The sequence below is a fragment of the Hyperolius riggenbachi genome, chromosome 10 (genome assembly GCF_040937935.1).
Source record: "Hyperolius riggenbachi isolate aHypRig1 chromosome 10, aHypRig1.pri, whole genome shotgun sequence".
NCBI lineage: Eukaryota > Metazoa > Chordata > Amphibia > Anura > Hyperoliidae > Hyperolius > Hyperolius riggenbachi.
This window is the reverse complement of record NC_090655.1, coordinates 211,925,235-211,937,661: the sequence shown is the minus strand read 5'-3', so window position 1 is coordinate 211,937,661 and position 12,427 is coordinate 211,925,235. Positions and strand designations below refer to the sequence as shown.

At 42.5% G+C, this 12,427-nt stretch overlaps 1 long non-coding RNA gene across 1 annotated transcript; it reads left to right on the top strand.

Annotated features, from left to right (window-relative positions):
- Positions 1-285: 285 nt before the first annotated feature.
- On the top strand, positions 286-3,054 carry LOC137534443 (uncharacterized). The gene is made up of 2 exons (XR_011024359.1): positions 286-500; positions 531-3,054. It is a non-coding gene; the product is annotated as an uncharacterized lncRNA (long non-coding RNA).
- Positions 3,055-12,427: the final 9,373 nt, after the last annotated feature.

Here is a 12,427-nt window from a genome sequence, read left to right as displayed (position 1 = left end):
TGCAGACGCATCCTAAGCTTAAATAGATACATTTTATTTACTTAAATGTATCTAAGTGTGGAATGTGGCTCACTCTCTCTGACTGTGCAGGAGCTGGAGGACAGTCAGAGTGTGTAACATTTCTCACTTGTTACATTCTATTTAGTTAAATGTATCTATCTGAACTTCGGATGCGTCTGCATATCTCTCCATGGAACTTTAAACCTCTATGTGTTACCCTTCCAATTCTGGTCTAGTAAAAAAAAAATGCTGGTTGCATATAATATGCTGTAAATAATGTTTAGAGCAAAGTTGAAATGCAGGGTTATATTACGCTTTAATCATGTTAAATATGATTAGAGACAATCATGGAAAATGGTGATGTCTGAGTAGACGATAGCACAGATGAGAGGTTACATTGAGGTGTTGGCACACATCAGTGTGTTGGGGGTCTTAGCACAGATGATTGTTTACCTTGATTTGTTAGCACAGATGAAGGGTTAGCACAAATGAATGGTTAGGTTGAAGGGTTAGCACAGATGAATGGTTAGGTTGAAGGGTTAGCACAAATGAAGGGTTAGCACAGATGAATGGTTAGATTGAGGGGTTAGCACAGATGAATGGTTAGGTTGAGGGGTTCTTTAATCAAATACTTCAGCGCTTATTCTTAAATAGAAACTTTCCACCACCACCAATAAAATTAAAGATCACGCTTACCAGAGGGGCACAGACCTTAATTACAGGGTCTATGTAACGCTCAAATGGGCCTGCAGCTGGTCTCTCTCCTGTTTGGCCTCCCCCACATTAAGAAGTACTGTATCCGTCTCCGTAAGCCGATTCCAGCAGTTCAAATGAATATAGAATATAATAAAACAAATCTAAGCGTATCTCTCTATTGCCAAGTGATTTATTACTTTGTAAAATCCAGAACAATAAGCATAAAAGGAGATACTCACATAAGGGCCCTTTTTACAGGGACCCCAATGAATAACAGCGTTTCAATATAAAGTGCAGAGTGCCGTCCAACCCAGCAGCAAAGAACGCCACGACCGGTTTTACTACGTCTAGTTTCCTCAGAAGCAGCTGCTCCTGAGGAAACTAGACGTAGTGAAAACCCTCTGGTAAGTGTGATCTTTAATTTTATTGGTGGTGGTGGAAAGTTTCTATTTAAGAACAAGCTCTGAAGTATTTGATTGAAGTAGTCTGGAGCTTTGCTGGACTTTGGCTGCTGTGCTTGTATATTTCTATGATTGAGGGCCAATATTTTTTGATTCTCTTAGGTTGAGGGGTTAGCATAGACGAATGGTTAGGTTGAGGGGTTAGCACAAAAGAATGGTTAGGTTGAGGGGTTAGCAGAAATGAATGGGTAGGTTGAGGGGTTAGCACAGATGAATGGTTAAGTTGAAGCGTTAGCACAAATGAATGGTTAGGTTGAAGGGTTAGCACAGATGATGGTCAGGTTGAAGGGTTAGCACAGATGAATGGTTAGGTTGAAGGGTTAGCACAGATGATGGTCAGGTTGAAGGGTTAGCACAAAGGAATGGTTAGATTGAGGGGTTAGCACAAATGAATGGTTAGGTTGAGGTGTTAGCACAGATGAATGGTTAGGTTGAAGGCTTAGCACAGATGGTCAGGTTGAAGGGTTAGCACAAGATGAATGGTCAGGTAGAAGGGTTAGCACACATGATGGTTAGGTTGAAGGGTAGAATTTTGTACTGGGAAATGTGCAACTTTGCTTTTTGATAACTCCTTGACTATTCATCAGCCTATTCAGCATTTTCTCTACAACCTTCTATATGCTTCTCCTCCATTCCAAAATAACTGGATTGAACCAACTGGATTCACTTTACACTACATCTTCCACACAACTGGCAGTATATGTCAGCATTGTCTTATTCATATAAAAAAGGAGATTTTAACTAGGCGTAGGGCTATTATTATTTTTTAGATCATTGGCCCAATAACGTAAGCTTGAGTTTTTATGAGTTAATTAGGAAAGTCTGCCATGAGTAACATTTGCGAATTGCTATAGCTTAGAGGAGAGTCACATGATCAGCTGAGTAGTCAGTGAAAATACTGGGAGTGGTTAAGGCAGGGCAGGAGATCCCCCCGAAGAAAGCAGAAGATGACAGTTTAGTCATTTTCAGAAATTACAGGCACATTATCTGCATATATCTGGCGCTGCCTGCTGATATAAAAATAAGCACATTTTATAGTTTGTAGTAAGTGTAATTTATGAAGTGCAGGCTATTCTTTCTTTTGGTAATGGTAGTGGCAGGTTTAAGGTTAGTTTAAACTATAAATTAATACTTAGGTTAGTGTTAGGTTAATGTTGGGGTTACTGCAACAAGGATTAAACATAGTGGTAGGTTTTAATGCAGTGGTGAATATTCATTTCAGGCTTACTGGGAGGATTGAGGTTAATGTTTGAGTGCATACACACATCCAATTTTGATTGGGCAATTTAACCACTTCCATGTGGTAGTAAGGGCCAACAGATGTTAAATACTGTATTATGGACAGATTGCGTAGCTACAGGAAGTAGTAAAATTGACCAATCAAAATTGGATGTGCGTACACACCATGAAGGTGGCTACACAATTGTTTTAGATATCTTTAGGTAACCTTTATACTACATGGAAGTGGTAAAATGGTCTACTGTTGAGCCAATAAAAATTGGATGAATGTACACAGTCTAAAGCCTGGTACACACTTTCAATTGTGATTGGCCAATCACTGACCAATTTTACCACATCCATGTAATACGAAGTTTACCTACACAACCTGCTCATTTATTCAATATCTGTGGGCTCTCATATTACATGGAGGTGGAAAAATTGGTCAGTGATTGGTCAATCATAATTGAAAGTGTGTACCAGGCTTTAGTTTAAGGTTAAAGCAGACTTGTTAGTAAATTGACAAGAGTCAGCAGGACAAAAGCGTGAGGGCAGCCATGTCTGTTGATTGTAGCAGAAGTACATTCTAGCCATGCTTATCTTCTTCAAGGTACAACTGGTACATATTTGTAATATTGTATCTCATAGAAATGCAATAATTAAAAACCGTTTAAAATGATATTGCACAAATGTCTTTTTTGTAAATCATTGTGCAGTTTTGCTGTAACCCGTTGATGGGGGCCAGTTCCCCACCACCAGCCTGGTTCAGTGCCGCTCTTTGGATGAGCAAGGGCAACTGACAAAATCCTTCACACCCCCCCCCCCCAATGTTCTGCTCTGCATTACTGCCATAAACCAGGGGCAGTGCTACACTGCTGCAAGTTGCAGAGAAGGCCAGAAGTGACCTGCTGCACCTGTAACAAACGGAACATTTTCCAATTTAATTTTCAATGCTGATTTTATAACTGCAATTCTAACACATTTATAAAAATGTAACAGATAGGGCTTTCAAGAAAACCTGAAGTAAGACTAAACTGATAAAAGTTGTATTTATAGCCCCAATTCTAAACATAAATGTATTGGAATCCTGTCCTGTAGTCTTATTTTGTATTCTTAAAATCTACCTCTTCGTTTTGACTGCCTCGGCTTTGTGGATGAGGGTAGGTTCCCAATGCTATTCAGATCTCCTACAGACAAATCTTGAACTAGTGAACTTGTGTTCTGTTCCCTCCACTCAGGTGTTTTTCTCATTAACACAGATCCTACATGCTGCACCTTACAATACAATAACATTTCTATAGCGCTTTTCTCCCATAGGACTCAAAGCGCTTAGGCTCTCTCAGATTCAGTAATTAGTAGGATGAAGTATTCACACAACAAAAGTTATATTTCTGCAAATGCCAAACTGAACAGGTAGGTTTTCAGTCTGGATTTAAACACGTCCAGGGATGGAGCTGTCCTGATCTGTTGAGGTAAGGAGTTCCAAAACGTAGGGGCAGCACGACAGAAGGCTCTGGGACCAAACGTTTCCAAGTGGACTCTGGGTATGACTAGATTATTAGAACCTGTTGATCTGAGAATGCGGGGATTGCTACGTAGCTGCAACATATCTTTCATGTATCCAGGGCCTAGATTATTCAGGGATTTAAATGTCAGTAGGCCGATCTTGAATAGGACCCTCCATTCTATAGGTAGCCAGTGAAGGGAGTGCAGGACTGGCGTTATGTGGCAGTGACGGGGTTGGTTGGTTAGCAGTCTGGCAGCAGTATTCTGTATCAGCTGTAGACGGGACAAGGCCTTTTTTGGAAGGCCAGTGTAGAGAGCATTGCAGTAGTCCAGTCGGGATGTGATGAAGGCGTGGACTAAGGTTGGCAGATCTTCTGGGGGGATGAGGTGCTTGATTTTTGCAATGTTCTTCAGGTGAAAATAGGATGATTTCACCACAACAGAGATTTGAGTTCGGAAGTTTGAATCCCAATCAATTAGAACTCCCAGGCTACGCACATGATCAGAGCTGCGTAGATCCGTGTCTCCTATTCCCAGTGGTGAAGACTGCAAGTTAAGTTGTTTTGTTATCATGCTCTGCCCTCCAATCAGAAGGACTTCAGTTTTGTCTGCATTTAGTTTCAGCCAGTTGTCATTCATCCATTTCTGTAGTTCACGTAAGCAGGCGTTTATAGTTAGAGTTGGGTCTGTCACACCAGGCTTGAAGGAAAGATATAGTTGGGTGTCGTCTGCATAGCAGTGGTATGTCAGGCCATGTTTTTGGATTAATTTTCCCAGCGGTAACATGTAAATAGTGAAAAGCAGGGGGGAGAGGATTGAGCCCTGGGGCACCCCATACTTAAGTGATACAGGGGTGGACAGGAAGGGCCCCATAGACACTTTGTGGGTTCTGCCACTCAAGAAGGATTGGAACCACTGAAGAACTATGCCATCAATGCCGCAGTATTCCTGTAGCCTTTTTATCAAGATGTCATGGTCAACTGTATCAAAGGCTGCTGAAAGGTCTAGCAGTATGAGGATCGAGCACTCTCCTCTGTCTCTTGCCATGAGCAGGTGGTTGCATATTTGGATGAGGGCAGTTTCAGTGCTGTGGTGTTTCCAGAAGCCAGACTGGAATGGGTCATAACTGTTGTTTTGTAGGATTTTGGCTTCTAGCTGGAGGTAGACAGCTTTTTCAATTAGCTTGCCCAGAAAGGGGAGGTTAGAGACAGGTCTGTAGCTGGTCATTGCATCTGGGTCCAGGGAGGGTTTTTTGAGGAGAGGCCTGATGATTGCTTCCTTCAGTAAAGCAGGAAATATCCCTGACTTTAAGGAACAGTTAATAATTTTTAGGAATACCGATACGAGCAGGTCGGGGCAGTTCAACATGAACTGTGTTGGGCCAGGATCCAGGTCACAGGTAGTTAGGCGGACGTGAAGGAGGATGCTTGATGTGACTTCTTCATCAATTTCTTTGAAGTTTGACCAAGGTGTTACATTGTCTCTGCTAATGGTCTTCGGCGCTATATTAGGCTCAGATGCTCTAAGTTGGATGGCGGACCTTATAGCGGAGACTTTGTCTGTGAAGAAATGGGCAAATTGGTCACAGAGGTCCTTTGAAGACTTGATATTAAGTTTTTGACATGCCGGGTTGCAGAGTTTTTTCACTGTGCGGAACAGTTGGGCTGGTTTGTTAACTGCATTTGCAATCTCTTGTGATAGAAAGGATGATTTTTTTCCCGTGATTACCTTTTGGTAGCTCTTCAAGTGGAGGATTAAGGCATGTTTGTCTTCTGGGGACTCAGATTTGCGCCACAGTCTCTCAAGTTTTCGGCCTTGTCTTTTCAGCTCTTTTATAGCGTTATCAAACCACTGTGCATGATGGTGTGGAGTAAGATATTTGGTGCGCAGAGGAGCAATGGTCTCAAAGGTGGAGGACACACATTTGTTGTATTTAAACACCAGAGTATCAGGGTCCAAGCTGGAGTCAGTCAATTCATCAAAGCTAAGGTTATCTCGGATCCCCTCCTTATTACACCCTCTAGAAGCTGCTCCATCATTATCGATTTATAAATCTGTGCATTATGTGCCGTGCCATTGTCCCTCCTCGCATTGCAACATTATGGGTCACTCGGCTATAGTATTGTGACACGTGTATCACTCTCAATTCCTGCAGTGTTGCCTTCAGGATTGGGCTAAATGCTGACTGGCAACAATAACGGTGTGTGTGTATATGTACCTTTACAATGAGAAAATGGAAAACCTTTTTAATTCTAAGTAGGATTCAGACTTTACATACCCTTATCTCATCATGTCACTTGAGGTTGTGCAGTTCAGTGTCCCGTCCTACCGTCCCCCCCCCCCTGCTGCCCATGACTGCCATTTGGGGGCAATGCTCAGACGCAACTCCACCACCCATGTTGAACGTCAGCGATCGCCCAGCTGGTAGACAGAAACAGCTGACAGGCAATGAATTCAACACCCATCACGTGCTTGTGGGAAAGAGACCTGAGGTAGAGGCCTGCAACGGGTCGGGTACCTGCGGGTAACCCGAAATGCGGGTCGGGTTCGGGTACCCAAATTGATTTAAGGTGTGGGTAGGGTTGCGGGTAGCGGGTCGCGGGTAGTGAAAGCAAGCATGTAAACCTTCTTTAGCTTTGGTTTGTGTATAAAAATAGGTTTTATTAACTTTACAGCTAAAATGTTACTTTAAATGTGCAATTTAGAACAAAATGTAAAAAAGCGGGTAGCGGGTCTGCGGGTACGGGTCGGGTTGCGGGTATCAAATTCACCAGAAAGCGGGTCGGGTGCGGGTATGAAATAGTGGACCCGCACAGGCCTCTAACCTGAGGCTCCTTTCAGAAAGGCACTGAATTCACCACCTGTCAAGTTGCCCATCAGCTGCTCTCCTGCCTGGTAGGGATGATCAATGATACGCAAATACTTCAGAATTTATGCAAATATTTTATGTAAATATGTGCAGCTTGTATTTGCATAAAAGTGTACATAAATGTGCATAAACTCGGAATTATTTGCATCTCATTGATCATCCTTAGTGCCTGGTGCGTGTTAGCACTGAGGCCTAGTGCACACCAGAGCGGTTCGGCAGCGTTTTTCGATCCGCTTGCAGATGTGGAAACGGTAGGGTAATGTATTTCAATGGGCTGGTGCACACCAGAGCGGGAGGCGTTTTGCAGAAACGCATACTCCCGGGCTGCTGCAGATTTTGGATTGCGGAGGCGTTTCTGCCTCCAATGTAAAGTATAGGAAAAACGCAAACCGCTCTGAAAAACGGCAGTTCAGAGCGGTTTTGCAGGCGTTTTTGTTACAGAAGCTGTTCAGTAACAGCTTTACTGTAACGATATATGAAATCTACTACACCAAAAACATTTCACAAAACCTCAAAATGCTAGCTGAAATGCTACAGAAAAAATAAGAAATAGAGTTTCAAAATCTGCTAGCATTTTGCAGATCTGCTAGATGGTTTTGGTGTGCACCAGGCCTTAGTACCAAGTTTCTGCTTCCGGGTAACACCACCGTGTGTCAATGCTTAACACGCATGGTTTTATAACCACTGCCATTCAACTGCATTTAAATTGCACCCTGGTAGGGAGAGCATTTAGCAAAGCAGAGATCCACACACCCTACATTTACAGTGGCTTGCAAAAGTATTGGGCCCCCTTGAAGTTTTCCACATTTTGTCACATTACTGCCACAAACATGAATCAATTTTATTGGAATTCCACGTGAAAGACCAATACAAAGTGGTGTACACGTGAGAAGTGGAACGAAAATCATACATGATTCCAAACATTCTTTACAAATCAATAACTGCAAAGTGGGGTGTGCGTAATTATTCGGCTCCCTTTGGTCTGAGTGCAGTCAGTTGCCCATAGACATTGCGTGATGAGTGCTAATGACTAAATAGAGTGCACCTGTGTGTAATCTAATCTAATGTCAGTACAAATACAGCTGCTCTGTGACAGCCTCAGAGGTTGTCTAAGAGAATATTGGGAGCAACAACACCATGAAGTCCAAAGAACACACCAGACAGGCCAGGGATAAAGTTATTGAGAAATTTAAAGCAAGCTTAGGCTACAAAAAGATTTCCAAAGCCTTGAACATCCCACGGAGTACTGTTCAAGCGATCATTCAGAAATGGAAGGAGTATGGCACAACTGTAAACCTACCAAGACAAGGTCGTCTACCTAAACTCACAGGCCGAACAAGGAGAGCGCTGATCAGAAATGCAGTCAAGAGGCCCATGGTGACTGGACGAGCTGCAGAGATCGACAGCTCAGGTGGGGGAATCTGTGCCGTGCATGACTAATAGTTGTCCTATGGACAAAGTTGGCCCTTATGGAAGAGTGGCAAGAAGAAAACCATTGTTAACAGAAAAGCATAAGAAGTCTCATTTGCAGTTTTCCACAAGCCATGTGGGGGACTCAGCAAACATGTGGAAGAAGGTGCTCTGGTCAGATGAGACCAAAATGCAAAACGCTATGTGTGGTGGAAAACTAACACTGCACATCACTCAGAATGCTCCATCTCCACTGTCAAATATGGTGGTGGCAGCTTCATGCTCTTGGGGTGCTTCTCTTCAGCAGGGACAGGGAAGCTGGTCAGAGTTGATGGGAAGATGGATGGAGCCAAATACAGGGCAATCTTGGAAGAAAACCTTTTGGAGCCTGCAAAAGACTTGAGACTGGGGCGAAGGTTCACCTTACAGCAGGACAACGACCATAAACATAAATGGTCCGCAGAACTTTCAAATGGTGTCGTTTCACCAGCGATGTTGCACACTACAGATTCCTCCGGAATATAGTAGATATCCTGAGATCGCAGAGACTCACCAAAGGGGAGTCCAGTAGGATAGTGACATGAAAGAGATGTACGGCATATCTAAGTGTAAACCGTCTTTATTACATAACAAGTAAAACAATTAAAAACAAGGATAAAGGAAAACTCACATACGGGGCCCGTGCACTGGGAACCCCGAAAAAGTAGCGCGCATAAAATGGTCAATAGAAGACCTCAAATAAAATGGTGCCGCCTGTCGCCTTCCCGACCGGTTTCGCAATCTTGCGTCATCAGGGGCTGATGACGCAAGATTGCGAAACCGGTCGGGCGGCGACAGGCGGCACCATTTTATTTGAGGTTTTCTATTGACCATTTTATGCGCGCTACTTTTTCGGGGTTCCCAGTGCACGGGCCCCGTATGTGAGTTTTCCTTTATCCTTGTTTTTAATTGTTTTACTTGTTATGTAATAAAGACGGTTTACACTTAGATGTGCCGTACATCTCTTTCATGTCACTATCCTACTGGACTCCCCTTTGGTGAGTCTCTGCGATCTCAGGATATCTACTATATTCCGGAGGAATCTGTAGTGTGCAACATCGCTGGTGAAACGACACCATTTGAAAGTTCTGCGGACCACCTATCAAACTCGTTTACAACCTTATAATGTGGGTTGTTGGAATCTGGTAAGCATTGCTTCTTTACCCTTTTGTTCGAAGATCCTGTATACCAAAAAAAATGATGAAAGCTGTATTACTATAGACCTGCGCTGACTTTATATATTCATTGCTTGTGTGGACTTTTGGACATTGTCCTTCTCGGCTGCGGTCGCCTTCTGCCTTGGCGCTGACACTTGTTGTTTATTTTTGACCATAAACATAAAGCCAGGGCAACAATGGAATGGTTTAAAACAAAACATATTCATGTGTTAGAATGGCCCAGTCAAAGTCCAGATCTAAATCCAATCGAGAATCTGTGGCAAGATCTGAAAACTGCTGTTCACAAACTCTGTCCATCTAATCTGTCTGAGCTGGAGCTCTTTTGCAAAGAAGAATGGGGAAAGATTTAAGTCTCTAAATGTACAAAGCTGGTAGAGACATACCCTAAAAGACTGGCAGCTGTAATTGCAGCAAAAGGTGGTTCCACAAAGTGTTGACTCGGGGCTGAATAATTACGCACACCCCACTTTGCAGTTATTGATTTGTAAAAAATTTTTGGACTCCTGTATGATTTTCGTTCCACTTCTCACATGTAGACCACTTTGTATTGGTCTTTCACATGGAATTCCAATAAAATGGATTCATGTTTGTGGCAGTAATGTGACAAAATGTGGAAAACTTCAAGGGGGCCCGAATACTTTTGCAAGCCACTGTAGTTCACTATTAGTATAAATCAGGCTTTCTCAACCAGGGTTCCTTGAGTACTCTGCAGGCATTCCTTGGAATTTTTCCCCATCGTGGAGGCTAGGGAAAGTATGATACAGAGCACACTAATCGGGGGTACGGTAAAAAGAAGCACTAAATTGGTGGTCAGAATAATAATGAACACATAAATAAAAAGAACTAGAATAAAGAGACATTACTGTATACTGAAGGGCACTGTAATAGGGGGTAGTGGCATAAACAGCTACACCAGCTGTTAAAAACTATACCACCTGCAAAATTAATTCAGGGGTTCCTTGAGGTCCAATAATTACTTGCATGGGTTCCTTGGGAGCCAAAGTTTTTGCAGGGTTCCTCCAGGGTAAAAAGGTCGAGAAAGGCTGGTACAGACAGAGTGGCAGCTTGTACTGTCCATACTGGGCAGTGACATGGCAGTATAATCAAATGTACCAATTCTTCTTTTATACGTCTGTCACAAATAATAATAATAATTTTTAATAATACTGTAATCTCCTTTATCCAAAGCTTAGCAGGTCTAGAGGCTTTCCCTATTCTTCTGAAGCCTACTGTTCCAGCACTGGGTCTCGACAAGCTTGTTGACTATTTTTCTCTTTACCACGCCCCTGCCATGTACAAGTGCATCCGAGCTGTGCATGCATGACTAAAATCAGAGCATGCTCAATAGATTAAAGCCACTTTTTATTTTAACCTCTATGAATGAGCACTTGATTCTATTGGGCATGTGCGGCGGACCTTACTCGTGTATGCCCAGTAGAGTTGTGCTCGTACATGACTGGTAGCTAGGGTTGCTCATCATGGATTAATCACGAGTAACCACGGTGGTTACTCATGATTCAAATAACCTTTAATTGGGCCGAATGAGCGTCAGGGTTAATTACCCCTAATGCCGCTCTCCGCTCAGTGTTTCAATGAGGCTTTCTACACTCAGCGTTTCACTGAAGCTTTCAAGCACCTATGGACGTGTTGCAAGCCTCGCATTTTCTCTTCCATAGAGGGACTTGCAACGCTTTCAATAGACGCTTGCAAGCCTCATTGAAACGCTGAGCGGAAAGCGCCATTAGGGGTAATTAACCCCGTCGCATCCAGCCGCTCAGATGGCCCAATTAAAGCTCATTTGAATCACGAGTAATCACCGTGGTTACTCGTGATTAATCCGTGATGAGCAAGTCTGCTGGTAGCATGGTCAGGAGAGGAGGTTCCTGTGCAGTGGTGATGGGCTCTACCCAAATTCCCACTCTAGAGATAAGGATCTACACTCATCCTGCCCCTTCCCTATCACTGGTTTGCTTTCAAAGGTATTTTATTAATAAAGTGTGACAATATCTACTGTGAGAAAAATCAACTGAATATGATAAAATATGCCCTATTTGTTTGTCTAATTTGTTTTGTTTTCCTTCCATATCAAAGAAACAGAACGTAAAATCTTGGGAGAAGTGGTTTATTTTTCAAATTAAAATAACTTGCTTTAGCAACAATACTTTTGCCTGTTGAGTTTTGTGAAGTGTGATTGTTAGTGCTGCATCCATTTTATGTGAACATTTTTTTTTTCATATTGGTTTAATTGATCGGAACTGAAATCAACACAGCCAAAGCTGCTTACTTTTTGCCACCTAGGGATGGTCAGTAAGGCCAGAAACCCACTAGGAGAGCTTTTCTGAGTGCTTTGCGATTTGAACAGCTCTTGCTAATGTAATGCCATAGGTGTGATCCCACTTGAGCGATGTGATTTTATAAAAATCCCCCCATAGCATTCCATTAGCAAGAGCTTTTTCAAATCACTAGCGCTTAGAAAGCGCTACTGGTGGGTTTATGGCCTAAGGCTTGAGACACACTGTGAGGGCTCTCTTCCAATGAGCGTGATTCGAACCAAATAGCAAAATGCTAGCGATTTTTAAATCTTTAGGTTTTCTACTTTAAAATAAGGATCGCAGAAAGTTTATTCCATATTTATTTATTTATTTATTTTTTTGTGAAGCACAATCGCTTTTTGGAGCGATTTTAAGTGCGATTGTGCTTCAATATTAAATGATAAACACAATCGCAATTGATGCAAAATTGCAAGCGATTGCGTTTGCGTTAGGCAAGTCCTAGTGGAAATGAGCTTTGAGCAGTTTTCTGACAGTCAGCGCTGTGTCTCTGTTGGCCGCAATTGGGATTTTTTATAAAATTGCGATCAATGCGATTTTGCTGCAATTTTAATGTAAGTCAATGGGAGAGGTTTTTTTGAAAAAAAAATGCAAACACACGTTGACGGTCAGAAAAGCGCTCACTGTAGGTCTCAGGCCTAAGATGCAAATAGGTTGCTGGATTGTGCAAATTTTGTGCGCAAATTGATGTAGCTTGAAAATTTACCAATCAAATCCCCC